The following is a 22565-nucleotide window of genomic DNA, read 5'->3' as shown; positions in this document are numbered from 1 at the left end:
CGTGTTGGAGGAAACAATGGCAGGGGCAATAGCGATGGTGGCAGCCGAGGCAGTCCCACTCTGGGCACCTTTCTGAATGGGCAGAGGCAGCTCTGGAAGCAGAGGGGAGCAGGCAGCGCCCGCAGAGGCTCTGAGCCAAGCAGCCCAGGGAGGAGAGGGGGGAGGAGGAGGAGGAGGAGGAAGAGGAGGAGGAGAAAGGGGGGAGGAGGAGGGGGCCGAGGCAGGGGGGAGAACCCGGGAAGGAAAACCAGTAGCATCAGCAGCAGCCGCCGCCGCCACCACCACCACAGCAGTGGCAGTAGCGGCAGTGGCAGCATTTAGCAGGAGCGTTCCCAGCGCTAGCGGCAGTCGCAGCCGCCCTCCGCCTCTCCCGGTCGGGTCGCGGACGGCCGCAGCCGCCGCGCAGAGCCGGCTCCAGGCGCCGCGCGTGCAGCCCGCGGAGCAGGCAGACGAGCGGGCGAGCGAGCGAGCAAGCGGGCGAGCGAGCGGCGCGGTGAGAGGAGCGCTGGCCCGGGAGCCGGTGGGCGGCCGCGGAGGCTCTGACTTCCCGCGCCCGAGCCCGACAGCTCTGACTCCATCTAGTGCGGCGACGACGGCGGCGGCGGCGGCAGCGGCGGCGGCGGCGGCGGAACCTGAGTGAGCGAGCGGAGCGAGGCGCGTCCACCTGGCGGGCCCCGCGCATGGAGCAGAGGCGGCGGCGGCGGCGGCAGCAGTGAGCGGGAGCAGCGGCGGCAGCGCGAACAGCTGCAGCGACGGCGGCAGCCCAGCCTTCTTGACTGCAGCCGCCACAGCTCGGGACGCCGGCTGCCGGACCCCGCCAGCGACGTGCGCCTCGGGGAGGCGGCCTGTGAGGTGAGTGTGAGCGCTGCCATCCAGCTTGCACCCCCCTCTACTCTCTCCCCCCCCCCCCCGGCCTTCTCGCTAGCTCCCAGGCCGGCGCGGGGAGGCGGCAGCTGGAGGGGGTGGGGGGGTGCGAGGAACTGAGGGAGAGCCGAGCGAGAAGCCGGGGAAGGGAAGCCAGCCCGGAGGAGGTCTGTGTGCGAATGGCGTGCGTGTGGTGTCTGTGTGCGCGAGGGAGCGAGGCCGCCAGGGCGAGGGAGCCCGGCTCGACCCGCCGAGCGAGCGCTGCAATCTAGGAAAGGCCTGTGTGCAGCCGCCGCCGCCGCCGCCGCCGCCGGCGAAGGGGGAGGGGAAGGGAGCAGGTCGGAGCCGCCGCTCGCACGGCACGCAGGGCAGCAGGAGCCAGCCGAGTGCCACCTCCCTTCGGCTCGGTGACCCTGGGCTAGCCCCGACCGGGGAGCCCGGCACGGCCGAGGCACGCTTCGGAGCGAGCGGGAAAAGCCACGCGGCGGCCTCGGCTGGCGTCCCGGCCGAAGCCGCAGAGGTGCGAAGCCGGGGTGCCGACGCCTCCCCCCGGCCGGCGCTCCCGCGCGCTCAGGGCGCCTCTGGTCACCGCGCGGCAGCGCCACGGCGACCCGCAACAGCCGGCCGGAGCCGCCCGCCGGCGGCGAGGAGAAGTTAGGGACCCGAGCGAGCCTCGCCCAGCTTGTCACCTTTGCGGAAATTGGCCCGCTGCCCCTTCCCGCTCTCCCGGGCGCTCGGATGGACGCGTTTCTCCGCGGCTTCGGGAGCTCCTGGCTGCCGTGCCTGCAGGCACGCTGTAGCTCGGTCCCCGCCAGCCGGCGGCCGGGAGGCCGTGGGGCGGCCCCGCTCGCTCCCGGAAAGTGTGCAGACCGCGCGGTTCAGCTGAGGAATCCAGGGGTTTCAGCATGACTGCCCCGGTCTGATTCGTGAGGGACCGAACCACCCGCGCAAGGCTTTTAGTCTTTTTCGAAGTTTAAAAAAAAAAAAACAGTTGAGATCCTCATTTCGATACCAGCACTCCAGATTTTTGTCTAGCTTCTGGTAGCATTTTGAAATGACTGAGGCTCATATTTTGCTTCTGGGCTTTGGCTACTAACATGTTGAATTCTGGGCACAACAGCACACTTAGCTGTGTGGCCTTTTTTAACGTTCCATTTTCTAGACTTGTCTGAGAATACACAATAGTGTGTGGGGTTGGCAGGACTTTTTTTTTTTTTTACATCTATAAAATACTTTAGCGCTGTTTTTTTGAAAAACTGTTTTAGTTGGAGAAGCAGAGTGTGCTAACAGTTCCTGGAATATTTTGCTTAGTGAATAAAAGGTGCCCCAATGGTTTTCTCGGAACTGCAAGAGACCATTTGGGGCTTGCGGGGTGAATCGCACATCTTTACATATGAGTAGCATGACCAAACATTTTATTTACAGCAGTGACGTTCTCATGGCTGAGGAGAATTTACACTTATTGAAAATATATTTTTAGAAAGAAACAAAAAAGCCCTAAGTAACTGTCATTTTCCATATTAACTAGAAAACCGGCTAATCAAATAAAACTGGCTGAGTGTCTGAAACTCTATCCCAGTGAAATATGTGGCTGTGAATATAATTAACCATCTGTCTAGTGAGCAATTTAAATTTGGGCTGGTACATTTTTATTACAGTCTCTAATTTCTGGAAGACTTGTACATTTTACCCAGCACTAACAACAAAAGCGTATTTGCTTACTAGGTCAAAAATTTCCTTGTGTGGTAGTGGGATTTCCCTTCTCTCCCACCCTTATTTCCTATGTAGTCTCCATACTCCTGGACCCGGGAGGTCAAAACAAACCTCTTGTTTTTTGTAAGTAACATATTTACAATGAGGAAATTCAAAGCAGGTCTGGCAGCTAGTGATTAGACAGTTTTGTTTCTTGGAAATACTTTGCGAAATTTTACCTCCCACAGAACCTAGATAGATTGCATGCATTGGAGGTGAAAAGATAGACTTTTTGTGTGTTCAAATAGGGTAGGGTGATTTAACAAATTTGTAAGACATGATATCTGATTTCATTTACTTTGTCTTTTTCTACTTAATTCTTTTTGTAGGTTCCCCTGTCCTTCGCTATTTTTACTGTCTTCATATCCCCCATACCCCACAGAAATAAGCTCACAAAAATCATACCCTTTTGCCCCTTTAGGTAGTTTTTTGCACTAACAGTATCAGATCTGTGATTTTAACAACGTCGAGACACTGCTTTTTTTTTTGAGGACCACACATTCAAAATATCAAAACATAAAAGGATATTGTGCATATTTAAATTTTTCCTGTAGTGTGATTTTAACTTGAAAGTAATTACTTGAAAAAGCTGAAGAGTTTGGGGGAAAGATTAGATTTCACAGACTCCAACCAAATAGCTATTATTAACATAATTAAAAAGAACCACAGAATGATTGTGCAGCAGGCCAGAGAAAGCCATTTAAAAGAAGATACTTTTCAAACAAATATTTGCCTAAATTACAGCTCTGATAAATGGGTAACAATTATATAAGCACATGGCAGAATTTGACATATGTCAAGTCTGTTAAATAAATCAGCCTGTTCAATGAATAAATCTTCGATGCATCAATGCTTTTTAACACACACAGGCACATATGCAGGCACACACGTGCAAACCTGTAATAGCCCTGTTGCCAAAGTCGAACAACTGCAGAACACCGCTGCTTTCTCTTTTACTCACTGTCTTTCTCCCGTCTTTTTCTTTTTTTTCACAATCTGATTACCTGTAAGCTACCCAGAGAGCAGAGAGAACTAAAGATGTGCTGTCGCTTCGCTTCGCTTGTGTTTACGAAGGTAGAAGAGAGAAAGAAAAAGCGATAACGGCTGGATTTAAAACACTCAAAGACGAGCTCATGGAACTCTTAACACAATCACTGTGAAGGTTCTAGTCTCACTGAAGTATTTGCTTAGGGGAGGGACTGTCTTAACCAAAGAAGCATTGACTGCAGTTTCTCTGTTCCTAAATCTAGTACTAGAGTTTGGTTTTTTTCTTCTGCAAGCCCCTTCCTTCGTAATAGTAGGAGATTCTAGTTGGTCTTTGACTGTTATATGTAGCCCCCCCCTTTTTTTTTATCTGTTGGGACACATGTGGTTAAAATGTTCCTGCTGGCGGTAAGCAAAACAAAGAAAAGGATCAAAAGGATGATAGGGAAGGGGAATAATTTACTAAGAAGTAGGACATTAAGGGTTGTTTTTCCCATCTTGGATTTCAGATTTAAACTTTAAATTTTATTTCATTATTTTATTTCCTCTGAAAATTTGAGCTCCCTAGTTAACAGTTCCTCACCAGAGCACCTTTTCAAAACCAAGGTCATAAGGTTAGACACAAAGAACTTAGCTGGTTGTCCAGGACGCCTATCCAGAGCTGTTTGAAAACAAAACAAAGAACCTTGGACAAGAGCACAACTTCAGATTTCCTTTTAGTTCGTACCCTCACTGCTATTCAGAAAATGTGTTTTCAGGCAGAGACGAAAGCCCCTGTCATATCAAACAACATGGACATTATGCAGCAGTATGCACATCACAACTTAGGGAAGGGGCCGTTAGGGAGGCTGCTCCAGGTAGAGGCCAGGCCTTTTGTCTCTCCCCTCTCTATATGCAGTAATTCACAGACTTTGGCTAAGGAATGTGCCTTTTTTTACCCCTTGTAAGTGATATGATCTAATGTCTTTCCTTTCCTCATTCTCTAGTAGGAAAGGAGACCTAGCGTTCGTGTTGTCTCTGTTGTGTTCTATTCCATACTTTTTTTCTTTTTCCCATGCTGAAGATGGAGTACAGGACCTTATACATGCCAGACAAGCACTCTACCACTGAACTACATTCTCAGCCATTGGTGTTTTTGTTTTTGTTTTTCATTTTAAGACAGGGTCTTGTTTGTAGCCCAGGCTAGTTTTGGACTTGTTATCCTCCTACGTCCTAAGTACTGTCGTTACATACATGTGCCACAAAACCTGGATGAATTCTTGAGACTAGCTATTATGCACATGATTTTTTTCCTAAATGGTATGTCTATAGATTATCTTATTTCTTCCCATAAGATGACTTTGATTTAAGCAATTATGTACCATTTTCTCAAGTACCCTCAAATCCTATTAAAAATGTCAACTTCATTCTCCCAATGCTTTTTTTTTAAGTGTCACATAAACTAGCCTAAGAAAGAAACTTCTCCTGATTTTTATCTGGAGAGTGTTTAGAGGCTTGAGAACAAAATTTGTACACTGAACCTAAATGTTGTAGTAATTTTGACCCACCCGCCATCAAGAACAAGAATAAAGACAGATGTGATATAATACCTCACTCAAGAGGCAGAGGCAAGAAGATACTGAGTTTGAGGCCAGCCTTGGAAACAGTAAGTTCAAGGCAATCTTGGGATATGTAGTGACCCCGTTTTATTTTTTTTAAAGGAAGGGTTGCATAAAGCCCTGTGTTCAATCCTTAGCAACATCTAAACTGGACATGTGTGTATCATGGTAAAGTTTAAAATCATCCTCAAGTAGATAGCAGATTTGAGACCAACCAGGATACACAAGATCCTTTCCCACAGAAAGGGAGGGAGGGAGGGGTGAGAGAGGGAGGGAAGGGGAGCAACAGGGGCCTGAAGGAGGAGGAGGAAGATGACAAGGAGATCCATTTCATTTGGATGAAGTTGAAGTATTTCCTCTGTGGGAGATTACCAGTAGGTTAACATACGTTGTGGCATACTTGTTTCATTCTTAAAAAATTCTATGATTACTTGAAGTATAAGACACCTTTAAATTAAGAAACTCTATTTCCTAATTTGAGATTATAATTAATTTGCAAAGCTTGGTAGAATAATGAGCTTCAGAGATACAGTGACTCTTTAACCTAGTTCATTCTACCTTTGTTGGCCAAGAGGTCTTTCTATAGAAGAGCCTCAGAAGGACTGATGCTTTTGTCCACAGAATTGGAATATTGGAATATTCAAAGATATCACTACAAAATGGAATTCCGTGTTTGCACATACACATGCACTCAAAGAGGTACCCGTCTACACACTGAAGAGTGCCTGTTCTTACTCTCATGAAAGCCTGGTAAGAGCTGGGGCCCTAGAGAGCCTTAGAGGTTAAGAGCACTGACTATTTTTCTAGAAGACCTAAGTTTGATCCCCAGCACCCACGTGGCAATTCACGACCATCCGTAACTCCAGTTCCAAGGCCTCCTAAGGCATGTACATAGTACATAGACATACATGTGGACAGAACACCACACCCATGAAGTAAAATACTTCTTTAAACATTTTAAGAATTAACAAGCTTAAAGTTTTTGGAAAACCTTAGGGTTAAAAAGTACATCCTGACCACTATATTGATGAAGAAAAAAAATGTAGCACTAAGGGAAGTATGAATAGGAGACAAGACGATCTTTTAAACTGTCTGCCTCCCAGTCTTAAGTGTCTGTGATTTGCTTGTTTGCTCGGGGGCTGGAGTGAATGAAACTGTGGTTCCCAGTCTAAATATGACCTTCCTATCATGGAACAATAATGTAAACAAGAAGAAAAAAAGCGAAGCCAGTTACAAGTGCCTTGTGTTAATATTTTCAAGCTCCTATTACTTAGTTGAGCATTACCAGATTCATTGTTAAAACCAGTCTACCTTCCATCAACTAATATCTAGAACTTGAGAGATTAACCAGAACCAGGAAGAATGGAAGGAGGATTACCTAAAAAGCAAAATTTGTAAGTGAATGTTTGTTTCAGTCAAGGTATCAATAATTATCTTACCTTTCTTTCCTCTGCAGTAATCTAAATTGTGTGGTACTACTGCGTTTTCGCTGCCTCTTTTCCCAGTATTTGCCGTGGTTTACCAGGTACTCCTGTGATATAGTAACCTAGAAGTCAGTCTCAATGACTTTTCTGAGCAGAAACTCACTTTCTCTTTAGCTATTAAGTAAATGAAGCACATTCAGAAGATATGTTGCCTTACTAAGTAGAGGGATAGAAAAGGGGACATCAGTATTTAACCCAGTGGTCCCTTATTGGGGCATGAACTGGTATGAAAATTTGATGGCCACAAAGTTTATGTATGCTCTTCAGAGAACTGCATATTTATATACACATACACAATATGCATACATTTCAGGAAGTCCAATCATGAATTGTGAGTTAAAAGCCTCTGCATGACCAGTCAGTGGTGATGCACGCCTTTAATCAATCCCAGTACTCAGGAAACAAAGGCAGGTGGATCTCTGAGTTCGAGGCCAGCCTGGTCTATAGAGTGAGTTCCGGGAGGGCCAGGGTTACACAAAGAAACCCTGTCTTGAAAAACAAAAACAAGCCTCTGAACTGCCTGTTTCCCAGTTGTTAAAGAAATCCTCTTGTGTGCCTGTCATGGTCACAGTAGCTTGAAATGAAAGCCATGAAAAAGGACTCTCAAAAAAACACGTTACTTTACTCATGGTTCATAGCTCTCAGCTACTGTTCCAAATATTTTTCTGATTAAACTTCACAGGCATTTTATTATGAAAAAGAACTACTTAATACTTGCTTAAACATTACTATTCCTACCCTAAATAAGTTGCCTCATTTCAACAAATCCTAGACTTGTTAATTCTAGGATTTTTAAAAATTCTGTCTCATATACATATATGGAGAAACAATGGAAAAAAGAAGCTATGAATGTGAAAGAGTGAGGAGGGGTATATGGAGGGTTTGGAGGGAGGAAAGGTTGGGGAGAAATGATATATTATAATCTCAAAAAACAAAGAAAAAAGATGGAAACAAAATGTATGTTCAGCTCTCACCTCAACAACTTGCATATTAATATATTCCATCAAAGCTCCATCATGTTCATTTTCCCATACCCCTCTCTTTTGTGCTTTCCTGTCTGTATATTTTACTTAACCAAGAATAGAAAACTATTCTTGGTACCAATTGTTAGGTGTGGTGATGGGGTCAGAGAGGGAAATGACAGATACGTTCATGAGACCCTTGGGATTCATGGGCCTTTTGGAGTATTAGTCATTCGGGAGTGAGTTAAAAGATTTCATCCTGGAACTCTAATATCATATACTAAATGCAAATCTCTGTAAGCACTGCAAAAATAAGCATATGCCACATCTGTGCCTTGCAGTTGTGATGGTAATATGTAGAATTCCTATTCATGAATAAATGTTTATGGCATTTTGTCTTAGCAGTTTGGACTATATAGTGTATGAAGGTTAATAAAATTTAATGCTTTGTGGATCTATTAGTTATCATTTATAGTATAATTCATCAAATATTTTTGGGCATCTATTATGTGATAAGCATTGGGATATTGGGGATAGAGAGACAAAAAGAATAAAATGAATTGTCCTATCATAGCCAATTAGGTGGTTACGTCTTTTACTTACCTTTTTTCTAGTTCAGTGCATTTTTCTACGGTTTCTGTATTATATGTCTTTGGAAAATAACTATCATTATTTTAACATAGAAAATTCCTCAGCAAATATATCTCAAAATGGACTGAGACAAGATTCCCAGCTTCTGTGGCACACATGTTTCTGTTTTTATACACTTTTTTTGTTTAATAGGCTCCATTTAATCAAGAGCAACGTGTTTCTTCTCCTTGCAGTTCTGAGGGAAGATGTTCTATCATTGATTTCATTGGTGATGTAGAGCAAATAGCATTCATCATTATATATTGATGATTGCCAGAGAGCACAATCTATACATGCTGGTGTATTGCAAATGTGATTGCATGTGAGTGTGAATGTGTGAGAAGGCCAGAGATGGACATTGAGTGCCTTCATCAATCATTCTCTACCTTGTTGTGATTCAAAATTAAATGTAAAATTAAATTTTAAAATTTTATTTAAAATTAATTCTGAAATTAAATTTATCCTTTCAAAAATTCATACATATATAATGCATTCTGATTACTCTCACCCCCCATCCTCTATTATTTGCCTCCCATCCTTGCTAAGGCCTCTCTACAAGTCCCTTTCCCACATTTATGTCCGTTTTGTCCACCTTATTTTTTGAGGAAAATCTCTCACTGAACCTGGAGCTTGTCAGTTCGCTAAATGGGCTTGCCAGCAACTCCCTGGGATCCTCATGCCTTCTCTTCTCTCATGCGGGGATTGCTGTGCCTGATTTTTTATGTGGATGCTGGAGATACAAATTTAGGTCCTCATGACTGTGCAGTAAGCACTTTACCAACTGAATGCTCCAACGCCCCAGTGTCCCGGTTGTCTATCTTTGAGTGGGTTAGTTTTTAACTATTGGTGGATACTTTGGTTTTCTACTGTGGCTACTATTTTTAAAAAACTTACCCCAAACTTAATGATTTAAAACAATATAAATTATTATTCTGTAGTTGTGGATGTGAGTAGTATGAACTCTGTTTCACTAGGCTAAAGTCAAGGTATGAAAATAGTTGTGTTCCTTTTGGAGACCACAGGAGGAAACTCTATTTCCATTCATTTTGTAGCACCTAGATACTACTTATATTTCATGTCATGTTAAAGACCTTCCATATTCAAAGCTTCCAGTGGACGATTGAGTCTCCACATCTCATCACTTCAATCTTGTTTACATGTGCATCTCTGATTTTTACTCTTCCTCCTCCCTTTCCCACTTACAAATAACACTACAATTGCATTGAGTTTGCCTCAATGGACAGTCTCCCCAACTCAGAGTTAGTTGATTTGCCACCTTAATTCTATCTACAATCTTAATTCCTCCGATACCACATAACCTAAAATATTCACAGGTTCTGGGAGTCGGGTGTGGACATTTTTGAAAGGCAATTGATCTGCCTATCACAATTCGTTTTTCTTTTTAAGTTTTATTTTGCGATAATGAATAGATTGACAGGAAGTTGACAGGACAGAGGGGCCTTATGTACTCCTCATCCAGTTCTCCCAATTGTTACATCTTGCACAATCATAGTATAATTTCAAAATCATAAATTTGACTTTGAAATAGTGACTATGTACAGTTACATGCCATCATATCACACATGTATATTTGTATAACTACCAACACTATCAAGAAAAAATATTATTCCATCACAAACTACATCCATTGTAGTTTTTGTACGTTTACTCTATGCCATACCAAATGTCCATAATCAGTATTCTGTTTCCATATCTATAGTTTCCTTATTCCAAAAAATATTACATGAATGGAGTCATAGAGTATATGAGCTTTTCAGGTTGGCTCTTTTCACATAGCATAGTGCCCAGCTCCACTGGAGATTTTGTTGTTGTTTGTTTTTTTAAGAAAGGATCTGACTGTAGCCCTGGCTAGCCAGCACTCTTAGAAATGCCATTTCTTTTCTTTTTTTTTTTTTTTTGGAGGGGGCAGGGGGTTGAGACAGGGTCTCTCTGTGTCGCTTTGGAACCTTTCCTGGAACTCACTGTGTAAACAAGGCTGACCTCGAACTCAGAGATCTGTCTGCCTCTGCCTTCTGAGTTCTGGGATTAAAGGTGTGCATCACCAGGCCCAGCCGTCCCATTTGTTTTGTATATAAAGAGTTTGTTCTTTCTTACTGTTCAGCAGTTTTGTATAGTATGACTATCACAGTTTAGTTTTTCACGTGCTGAGAGACTTTACTTGTCTACACTTTAGTCTAATAAACAAAGCTGCCGTGAACAGGTTTTGAGAGAACACAATTTCATTTTTCCGTGATAAATTTTTGTATATGATTACTAGTTTGTATGGTAAGTACATGTTTAGTTTCTTAAACCAAAAACGAGTTTTGTACTTTTAAAAATAAACTACCCTAAGTTGGGCATGGTAGGACATGCCTATAATCTCAACATTTGGGAGCCTGAGGTAGGAGGAGCTGGAGCTGGAAAACAACCTGAGTTACGTAATAAATTCAAGTCCAGTTTGGGCTACATAGGGCGAAACTGGTTGGGGGGGGAGAGAAGGAGGGGGAGGAAGGAGAGAGACAGAAAGAGATACAGAGAGACAAGAGAGAGACACACAGAGAGATACACAGAGAGAGGGAGAGAGAGGGGGAGAGAGAGAGAAACTATTTTATACAGTGCCTGCCTGTAACTTATTATAGCCTACTAAGATTGACATTTTGGCTGCTTTAGTAAATTATAGAAACCTTGCCTTTCTTAACTAACTTTACCCTTCCCTATTTATAACATAATGATTTTTAAATATTTCTTCTCTATGTATTTATAACTACATCGGCTAGTGTTAGAATTTTTTGCTTCAGCTGTACAACATAATTGAGGAAGGTTAGATTTCTTTCTTCCTGAGGTTCCAAGATCATGGCTTTTGCATTTTCCTTTCTGTTTAGAGAACTTCCTTTAACAATTCTTTCAGTGCAGGTATTCTAGCAAGAAATTCTAATTTTCTTACATTTGAAAATTTCTTTATTGCTCTTTAATTCCCCAAAGTATATTTTCACTGGATCAAAGTTGACAGTTCTTTTATGAATGTGCTTGAGAAATATGTCATCCCATTCTAGCTTCCATGGATTCTGACGAGAAATCTGCTGTCATTTTAACTATTTTCCCTTATAGATAAGGTTCCATTTCTCTCTTTACTGCTTTCAAGGTTTTTTTAAAAGAAGTTTGACCATGATGTGCCTTGGCATGGAGTTCTTAGAATTTACCTACTTTGAAATACAGTTAGCTTCTTGAGCATGTGGGTTTATGTCTTTTGCAAATTTTAAGACTTTTTAAAAATAGCTATTGTTACTTTAAATCCCTGACTCACCTCCTATCATTCTTGGTTTCCTCTGATCATCAGAAACTTTTTGCTTCAGTCCTATAATTCCCAGAGACTCTGGACATTTACTCCAGCCCCCTCTTTTTTTTTCACTCAAATTGACTAATTCCCATCATAATTATATGGTTCGGTAAATGCTAACCGAACCATTTTTGTCACAGTAGTTTTAAAGTCTTTTGGTAATTCCATTTATTTTTATTTTTTCTTTGCTTTTTGTTGTTGTGGTGGTGGTTGTTTTCTTTTGTTTTGTTTTCAATACATCCCGATTGCTGTTTCCCCTCCCTCTGTCCCCCCAGGTAAATCTCATATCTTAGCTATTTTGATTTGAACAGTGGTTTCATTCAGTTGGAGATCTTCTGTTTCTTAGTATGAGGGATGCTTTTACTTATTTTATTGTTTTGTTTTGTTTTTGAGGCAGAGTCTCACACTGTAGTCCAGGCTAGCTTGTAACTCACTATATAACTCAGACTGACCCAGGACTCATGACAGTCCTCCTGTGTTGACCTTATGAGTGCTGAGATTACTGAGCCACGGTAATTAATGAGCTTGATGAATGATTTATTTTTTTTATTTCTTTTTATTTTACATGTGTGCCTGGGTGTATGTGCACCACGTGTATATTGGTGACCATGTAAGACAAGCAGCTTCCCCTTCACTCCAACTTCAGATTTTTTAAGTTGTAAAGTTGAAGCTTGCATGATGGTTAACAGTTTCTATTTTGAAGAACTGAGTCTCAGTAATGTTCAAGTGTGTTTCTCAGAGCCACACTATGCATCAATCTGATCCACAGTGATAACTATAGGCCAGACCTTAGTCTTTTCTCTTGGATTTCCCTATCGATGGTCTCTTTAAACAGGAGATAATGGAAAATCTTACTTTCAAATGCATGAAAACTGTCTTTATCCATTGTGTTTAATACTCTGCTCCACCTGACTCCCTTCCCAACCTACTGCTTCTCAATTATCAATAGAGCCTGTAAATAAATTTCCCTTTGATGTTGCCCAGGATCTGTATGTTGTTTGACTGAAACTGTTTTCCTGATCTATAGTGTGGCTGGAGCAAGGTCATTGCTGCCCTGAAAGAGTACAGCCTGGATCCAGTACTTCAGGTACATCAGACAAGAGATGCTTGAGCTCCTGTGTGTGAAAAGGGGTCAGAATGGGAAGAAACATTCAAAACAACCATTATATTATAAGGTACCCTCAAAAAGCAAAAAAATTATTACTGAGCGATGAGCAAAAGGGCATAACAAAAGGGGCCAGGGCTGGAAATCAGGAGACAGTGAGTTGATGAAAACAGATGGATTCAATGACTAATAAATATGTAACAAAGAGTCCAAGATTATAGATAAACATGATATTTTTATGACGATGGTATTAACTTGGGAGAGGGGATTAAGGGGTGGGATGAAAAGCTTCTCTTCATTAGGTTCAACTTTCATAATAAGACAAAGTTTTTTAAAATATTATAAACTAAGTTACTGTGAGGGAATAAATTCAGAAAACCATGTTCCGTACATGATTCCTGGAAACCAGTATGATTTTGGTTCAGAAAAGAATGACAAAATAAATATCACTTTGGGGTGTGTAACTGATACCACGAAAGGGTAAGTGGTTGGAGGAGACAACCTCTGTCTGGAAAAAAATCAGTTAAACAGAAGAATTTTAAAATGATATTATAGTAGAGGGTGAAAACAGGAGCTTCCAGGATCCCTAATCTTGAAAGATATGCATTTGTTCAACTTCTGACTTACAGACTAGAACAGAAATTTGTTGAGTTACTTTGGTAACTTTGATGTATCAAGGCTCTAGGACCTCTGTCTTGTCTCAGTGACTGTGTCTTTATTTTTCTTTCTCTTGTTATTTTTTCTCCTCTTTTCTAGTTCTCTAGTTTAGTTTTAAGGTTAAGTTCATTTGTCACTTATCAAAATAAGCCTTGAAGGGTAAGGGTATAGCTCAAGAGTAGAAAGTATTCAAGGTCCTGTAAAGAAGAAACCCACAAACATGTCACAATACTGAAGTGTACAGAAAAAAAAAACCAACACTTTTCTTTTAAATTTATGTATGATTTTTGTTTTGAGTAATCAAAAGTATTGCAAAACACTGAGAATGAGTGATACGACAGACATACCTGAATATATCCTCAACTTGACAAACTTTAACATTTTGAATTTAGTTGCTTTCGATTTTTATCAGAAAGAGAAAATGAAACGCAGCAGACAAGTTCAATTCTGTCCCCGAGGCCAGGCTTGTTTGTAACAACAATAAATTTGGTGTATATTTTCTAATTGTTTCTATATCTTTGCACATGGAGTTGTAGCCATAAATAATATATAGAACTGTACAGTATTTTTTAATTTTATGTAAGCAAAATCCTAAAGTATCTGCCATTCTCTTTTTTTTCCTGTTCAACAATTTATTTGAGGATTATTTTACTTTCTTAAATTCTCCATATCTTCTCTATATCTTAAAGTCAATAGTACATGTACATTATTTTTCATTATAAAAATATACAAATCATGTTACGCAAAAATTGGAAAATTCAACCAATTGATGTCTCAAGATCAGAGAGCTCAATGCCCCACTATAAATTTCAACTGGCGACGATTCTACGCAGCTCAGTTAGCCCAGTGGGCCTTGCAATAAAATACTGAAGATCAAAATTGGAAGGGGCCTGAGGGATACATCCTTGCCAGTCTCTTCACACATTCCTGAAGGAATAAACAGAAGCCAAGAGAAGGAAAAAGAACTTAACAAGAGCACACATCCAGTATTTTATTTGAGCCCCTTGGCTCCTGTTTTATACTTGAAACCTTTCCAAAACAAACAAAATGATAGAAAAAGACACCTAAAACTACAATTTTAATTATAAATGTTTCATTTTTGATAAAATATAGGGATATTTTAATATTTTAATACTAATATTTTAGTATTTTGATATTTTTTGTTCCTTTTCCTATACAGTTTTTGTGTTCCTCTAATTGTTATTTTTTCCTAAATGGAAACAGGCTATACTTACTAATTAATATATTTCCTAATGGAATAGATTTTTAATAGATTATAATGTCAGAATGCATTTTTCAGAAAGGTTTTTGTGCATTGAAATCTTTTCAATATTTGTTTTGTTTTTTTGAGACAGGGTTTCATATACATACAAATGACTCTAAAAGGACTCAGAATGTTGTATGTGAGGCCATGAATTTGAGAGGGAGCAAGGAGGTAGAGGGAGGGATTGGAGGGAGGAAAATGAAGGGAAGAAATTATGTAATTATATTTTTAATTTTAATTTTAGAAAGAAAAGTAGCAAGCACTCTCAATCCATTGAGCCATCACTCCAGCCCTCAGATATGGTTCTTTAAAAATTACCAACAACAAACCTTAGATTATTGAAGTATTCATTTAGGACAATTAGGTAGCTGTCCTAAGTGCTTGAGGTCTGACCACTGGACACCATACTAAATCCTTAGAGCTCTAAGCTCAAAATTTACATTACATGTCTCCCTCAACCATGTTCCACCTTATATATTGAGGTAGGTTCTCTTGCTGAATCCAGAGCTCACTATTTAGGCTAGTCTGGGTCATCTGTTTACTCCACCTTCTGTGTACTGGGATTACAGAAAAGCCACCATGCTGGGATTATACACAGGCCATCATACATACTTGACTTTTACATGAGTTCTGGGAAATCCAGTGCTTACTGAGCCATCCCCCCAGGACTGGTGATAGATTTTTGTTTTGGGCAGTTCATCATATTGAGACAACAAAGCACAGAGATTGAACAATTGAGTATCACACAGCAAAAAGGTATGATGCTGAGGTTAAAAATAAAATAAGTGGGGGCTGGAAAGATAGCTTAGTGGTTAAGAGTGTTTGCTGCTCTTACAGAAAACTGGAGTTCGGTTCCTAGCACTCATTTCAGATGGCTCCCATCTATCTGTAACTCCAGCTCCAGGGAATCTGATGCTCTCTTCTTGCCTCCACGTGCACAAACCCACATTCAGACAATACATATACATATAATTAAAAATACAATAGTAGTTAAAATAAAATGAAAGTGCTATTATCCTTGATATCTTAACTTTTTACATTTCTATTTGTCTGTCTATCTGTCATGTGTTATATGTATGTGAAGCACATATGTGTTACAGTGTGTTGAGACAATAGGATAACTTTTAGGAGTTAGTTCAGTCCTTTCACCTTATGATGGTATGGAACTCAGGCTTGGCAGCAGGCACCTTTACCCAATAAACCATCTTGCCAGCCTATATCCCAGGTCTTGGGTCTTGTAAAGCTGAATCTTAGCCCACTGAAACTCATCCATAGTTCTACTTTAATCAATTAAATTTGGTGCTGGTTTGCCCTTGCTGTCTTTATATTGGCCAAATGTCAACTCACAGTAGTTGTTATGAAGCCTTGCCAATTTCAATTTTTCAGTTCTCATCTCCACCCTTTTGTGCAGAGCTGAAAAGTCACTCGAGTCATGCTAGTTGCTAGTTACATTTTGACCCCAAATTTGTCCAAGGATAGTGTGTGTTTGGAAGGGGATGGTATTCAGTTACTACTATGAATCAGTGATGACTCCAGGATTGGGAACATTCCAGTCTTATTTTACTTATTAATAATTTATTTTTATTTTTTATTCATCCTTCTCTCATACATTATATCTATATTTCAGTTTTAAATAAGAATAAACAAACTCCTCTATAAAGAACCATCATTCCTATCAAAAGATTTTTCATTTTAAAATACCTATTTCTAAAATTGCATAGCTACAGCCACCTATTTTTGAAAAAGATATCAAAAATATACATCAGAAAAAAGACAAATGATGCTGAGAAAACATGTTATCCACATGTGAAGAATGAAGCTAAATAAATATCTCTTATCCTGCACAAAAATCAATTCAAAATGGATAACACACCTTAATATACATGAAACTCTGAAACTTCTAGATGGAAACATAGACAAAACACTTGAAGATAAAGACTTCATTAAAAGCACAGGAAATAATCAGCAGAGTGAAGAGACAGCCTACAGAAAAAAAGAAAATCTTTGCCAACTATATGTCTCTCTCTCTCTCTCTCTCTCTCTCTCTCTCTCTCTCTCTCTTTCTCTTTTTTATCAACTTGAGACAACCTAGACTCAGTTAAGAAAATGCTTCCATCAGATAGCCTGTAGTCAGTCTGTAGTGGATTTTTAAAATTACTGATGTGAAAAAGCCCAGCCCATTGTGGGTGGTGCCACCACTGGACATTAATTACTTTTCTGTTGCTGTGATAAGACACTATGACAAAGGCAGCTTATAAAAGGAAGAGTTTATTTGGGCTCATGGTTCCAGAGGGATAAGAGTCCATCACCATCATGGTAGGGAAACATGACAGCATGCAACAGGCATAAAGGCTGGAGCAGCAAGCTAAGGGTTTACATTTTGAACCACAAGCATGAAGCAGAGAGCAAGCACTGGGAATAGTGTGAGACTTTGAAACCTCAAAGCCCACCATCCAGGGTTATACTTCCTCCAGCAAGTCTACACTTCCTACACCTCCCTAAACATTACCACCAACTACATAAAAGGCACTGGAAGGCATTCTTATTCAAACCATCACAGAAGATTCTTTTAAAAATATATTTAACTGCCATGTAATGCAGCTATACCACTACTGAATTTTGAGTCAGCATATCAACAAAAATGTAGATACTTGCTCATCCATTTTCCCTGCTGTACTATATACTTAAATACATACACATGTATCAGCACATGTGATAAATTGGTACAATCATTGAACCAATAATTACAATCAATTGATTTTGTTCTTTATTCATATTTATGTCAGGATTCCATTCAGTATTCCACATTACATTTAGTCATTGTATTTCCTTAGACTCTTTTTGAGTGTAACAATGTGGTGGTTTGAAAGAAAATGGCCCCCAAAGGGAGTGGCACTATTAGGAGGTGTGGCCTTGTAGGAGGAAATGTGTCACTGTGGGGGTGAGGTTTGAGGTCTCCTTTGCTCAAGTCATACTCAGTGTGACACACAGTTCACTTTCTGTTGCCTGTGGATCAAGATGTAAGACTCTCAGCTCTTTCTCCAGCACCATGTCTGCTTGTACATCACCATGTCCACCATGATGATAATAGACTAAAACTCTGGAACTGTAAACCAGCCACTCTAATTAAATATTTTTCCTTTATAAGAGTTGCCATGGTCATGGTGTCTCTTCACAGCATTTGAAACACTATGACAGACACTATTGGTACCAGGGACTGGGGTATTGCTATGATAGGCCTGACCATGCTTTTGTTTGAAGGAATATGGACCTTGGGACTGTAGATTAGAAAAGCCATTGTGTGCTTTAAGTCCTGTTTAGTGGACCATACTAGTAGGAACATGGAAGGCAGTGGTACTGAGTGTGATTTGATGACTGTGGGGGCTGGCTAATGAGGTTTCAGAGGAGAATTTTAGTATGTTGCCTAGAAATCACTCTTGTGGTATTTTGGTGAAGACAGTGGCTGCAAAATTTCTGCCCTCGTCTGAAAAGTCTGCCTGAAGCTAAAGTGAAGAGTTTTGGAAAATAACCTAGTTTTGACTCTATCATGTGGTAATGAAAAGGAGCAAGCTGAGAAAGTGAAACTACAAAATGTGCAATTTGAGGAGAAAAGGGCACCAGGAAGTAGAATGAAGCTAAGTCTTGTGTTCAAGGAAATAAACAGATTACAAAATGGAATAAAAGGAGTGGTGGCCTCAGGGCAAGACCCCACCTAGCTAAGCTTCCAACTTGTGAAAAGGAATTGAAGAATAGCTTAGGTTTAGGTGTGGTGGTACATGTCTTTAATCTCAGCAGTCAGGAGACAGAGGTAGGCAGATATCTGAGATTGAGGCCAGGCTGGTATACAGATAGAGATTCTGGACAGCCAACCTTAGGCAGTGAAAGAAATCATTGAAAACAGAAAACTAGTGAACATGTAATTCAATGAGAGGGTCATGCTCTAGCCCCAGAAAGCAGCAGAACTTGATAGCTTCAACCACATGGTTCTGGCTTTAGAGTAAAGGATATAACAAAGGGGTTATGGAATCTCCCTCCTCAACTAAGGAAAGCCACTGAGGCCAGGCATGTATCAGAGATGTCCCTGAATGGAGGCCTAGAGATGCCATTGTATGAAGCTGTGAAGTTGCAGGCTGGATTGCCTTGGAGAACTCAAAATGTTAGAGATGGCAGAGTTATGGGATATCTGCCGAGGAAAACTGCTAACAGTGAGTGTAACCAGACCAAGAGAAAGAAGTGTGTTGGAGTCAACAAAGCTGAAAGGAGTTGGAGATCTGAAGAGTGCTTTGATAGCAGACATGAAGATGCAGAGTTTGGAGTTTTCCCTGCTGGTTTTCAGTCTTTTGTTCAGTATTTCCTCACTATACACTCTTCTGGAATGGTAATGTATATATTGTGCCATTGTGTGTTAAAAGTTTGTGATCTGCTTTTTTATTTTGATTTTTTTAGGGGATTACAGTTAAGAGATTGCACAAATCTCAGAAAAAAACTTTGAACTTTAGACTTTTAAATAAGTTTGAGACTGTTATAGACTATGGGGACTTTTGAAATTGGACTGAATGCATTTTTTTACATTGTATGGAGGTACAAGCCTTTGGGGGCCAGGGAGTGGAATGTGGTGGCTTGAAAGAAAATGGGCCCCAAAGGGAATGGCACTATTAAAGGGTATAGCTTTCTTGGAGTAGGTATGGCCTTGTAGGAGGAAGTGTGTCACTGTGGGTATGGGATTTGGGGTCTCCTTTGCTCCACCTATGCTCAGTGTGACACACAGTTCACTTCCTGTTGCCCGAGAATCAAGATGTAGAATTCTCAGCCTCTTCTCCAGCAACATGTCTGCCTGCATGCTGCCATGTCCTACAGTGATGATAATGGACAAAACCTCTGAAACTGTAAGCCACTCCATTAAATGTTTTCCTTTATAAGAGTTGACATGGTCATGGTGTCTCTTCACAGCAATAGGAACCCTAACTAAGACAGACAATTTCTCAGACATCAAATTTCTTTTGATGCCCTTTAAGTTTTCAATACTGCTGTTCAGGTATTCTGTAGAATATACTTATCTTGGTTTTTTACTGGTGTTTTTCTCATGATTAGACTGGGGTCACATATTTTGATGAATAACAGAGGTAATGTTTAATGAAACATGCTGTCAACATAACACTTGATACTGACTATGATCACCTGGCTGAGGTACTGCTTATTAGGCTTCTCCTGAGTAAAGTTGATCCTTCCACCTTTTTATAATGAACTTTCTGAAAAGAATAAATTTTGATAGTCTACACCTTAAAGAATGGAGAGTTTTATACCTCCTCGATAGACTATCTACACGAATTAGTTGGAATTCTTGTGCAGTAGATATGTTTCTATTCTCATTTATTATTTATTTGTTTGTTCAATCATTGTTTATGTCAATAGTAATTCATGCATATTTATTTCCAACTTTGGGGCTGTGGCCCAATACTACTTTATTATCTTGTATCTCAAATTATTCTAGCTTTGGTCTTTGGAAACATTTTCAGTTGGATCCTGTGTCCCTCTGAGATATATGTTTTTGGTATACAAGTTAATTTTTTTCCCTTTGAGCTTGGTTTTTGCTCTACTAACTTCTTCCATTAAAAGCAAAACAAAACAGAACAACATATCTCTTGCATTTGATAGCCCACAAGATTTCTGAAAACATCTATCATTATACCTTCTCCAGTCCTGTCCAGACTGAACAATTCCCCACCCATTCCATTCCATCAACATTGCTCCCATGACAGATTTATTGACTTCTTACTATCCTAGTTGCTTACTTCTAGAAACATTCCATTTTGTCATTTACTTGAATTACTACTTCCCTTTACTCTCTGTTTCCTACAAACAAGAAACCAAAGATTTTTTTTCTAGAAACTGTGTATGGTGGTACCTAGTATCCAGACTATGTCAGTGAATATGTAAATGACTCTTCGGTAATCACCCTAAGAGTTTGAGGGGAAATATATTCTTATTTTGTGAAAGTTTAATATGTTTCAAAACTACTTCAAAATTCAGTCTTTTGACCTTTCTCACTTCTTCATGAAGTGGATAGCATAGGTTGTGGTATGGAAAACTAAGGCTCCGAAACAGTGCTTAATCCAAGTTGCTGTATGAATTGTGCAGAACTAGGTTCTCCTAACCTACTCCATTAACCTTTACATTTTGTTTAAACTTCAACTGTGTAGGCCTTCAGTTTTAATATTGCTTATAGGTTGAATATCACATGTGATATAACATATGTGGAAAAAACTCTGCAATGCAAGCATTAAAGAAATAAAACTCACTTTTGTATGATGGTAGATAGTTATTGGTTGGTCAAACCAGAGCCTAGAATGTGTGTGTTAGCTTTGGGAATAGAAATGTGAACAGAATGTTTTCTTATTGTCCTTGCCTGCTGCAGATATTAAGCAGCTAGCTCTGTGTCTTTTTTTAAAAACTACTTATCAAATACTAATGGGAATGTGCTGAGGTGTGGCTAATCCCAAACAGTGTATAATCCCCAAATAATTTATATTGTAATATCCTGTCATACAGACACACCCCAGTGCCCCATCCCTGCTCTTCTATTTTAGAAGATTCAGAGACTGCACTGAGAGATTTGACAAATGGGGTCAACTTTTATTGCTGGGCTGTCTGTGTTCATTCACACACAGGGTAAGAAATTTGTAACTGTCTTGTCACATTTCCTTTATATGTGGTTTAGTGATCTTGGAACAAAAAATATATAGAGAAAATTTTTCTCCTTTACTACTTGGCCATTCCATCAATCTGAATATCAATTTGCACGAAGTATAAATTATGGTGTGTACAAAATATTTCAAATCACAGCTCCTTGGGATGAATGATTGTCATACCCAAAGAATATGAGACATTTAAAGTGTCTTGTGCAGAAAAGAAAAATAGCCGTCTATCTGTGGTGCCACCTACTGGCCAGGATAAAATGGAGAAAGTAGCAAATAGGAAGCGCTGAATTTCAAGTCCATGCTAGGAGGAGGAGGAGGAAAGAGCTAGACTTTTCAACTTTAGTGACAAATTGTGGGAAGAAATAGGTGGATATAGACACTATCCCTGCTTGGAGAGTTGAAGTTGTTGAGGATTGAGGGAACCTACTTATATTAAGTCTTAGCTTTAATGTATTATGGATCTCTAAGATCAAAGATGACTGGAGAACTTGGGAAGTGTGATGATATAATTGAGTCTAATAAAGAGGAAAGGAAATTGGACAGATTTTTTAATTAAAAGAACCTGTGAACACTGTTTCTTTGCCAATGTATCTCTTTTTACTAGAGAAAAACTAAGTACTTTGAGAACATAAATATTTTGCCCCCAAATGATTAGGTTTTGTAAATATGGTTATTGTAGTTTTTCCCTAAATCAGGGGTATCTAAGTTAATGGCACAGCCAGATTCACTGTGAGTATAAATTCAAATGGGCCTGGCTGATCTTGTGTTTAGACAGCTTTACATAAATATAGGAGACTAGAATCTTTACAAAATGTCCAATGAATTCAAGATGAGACTTTGAGGAAAAGTTTCCACACCATTTATAGATGCAATCAGATTGTGTGTAGACATATGCTGAGTATTTAAAAATTATTCCTTTTTTTGTCTGAATCTAGTTTTCATATATGACTCTTGGATGAAATATTTTCCTATTCTCTCTTAGATTTCTTCATTCTGCCTCATGTGTGTTGAATGCATGAAGTTCAATATAATAGTTTTAATTTTATTGACATGACTTGCTTAGCTGTGGCTTTACAGCCAGACATGTGGTAGTATATGCACATCTTCCCTCTTTAATCAGATGTACCTTTTTATGTCTCTAAAGTACATGAGGGTGAAAAATAAAATGCTTGGACTTTTAGTTTTCCATTTGCTTTGCAACATGAAGACTTAAAAACTATGTACTTTATC

At 40.0% G+C, this 22565-nt stretch overlaps 1 protein-coding gene across 1 annotated transcript in view; it reads left to right on the top strand.

Annotated features, from left to right (window-relative positions):
* Positions 1–236: 236 nt before the first annotated feature.
* Positions 237–22565, top strand: part of Nexmif (neurite extension and migration factor) — a 150747-nt gene continuing 128418 nt past the window's right edge. The window contains exon 1 of the mRNA XM_028891970.2: positions 237–852. The gene's annotated coding sequence lies outside the window, so the exon portion shown is untranslated. The remainder of the gene's footprint in view (positions 853–22565) is intronic.

This window comes from Peromyscus leucopus, chromosome X (genome assembly GCF_004664715.2).
Source record: "Peromyscus leucopus breed LL Stock chromosome X, UCI_PerLeu_2.1, whole genome shotgun sequence".
Classification (NCBI taxonomy): domain Eukaryota; kingdom Metazoa; phylum Chordata; class Mammalia; order Rodentia; family Cricetidae; genus Peromyscus; species Peromyscus leucopus.
This window is presented reverse-complemented; position numbering and strand designations above follow the sequence as displayed.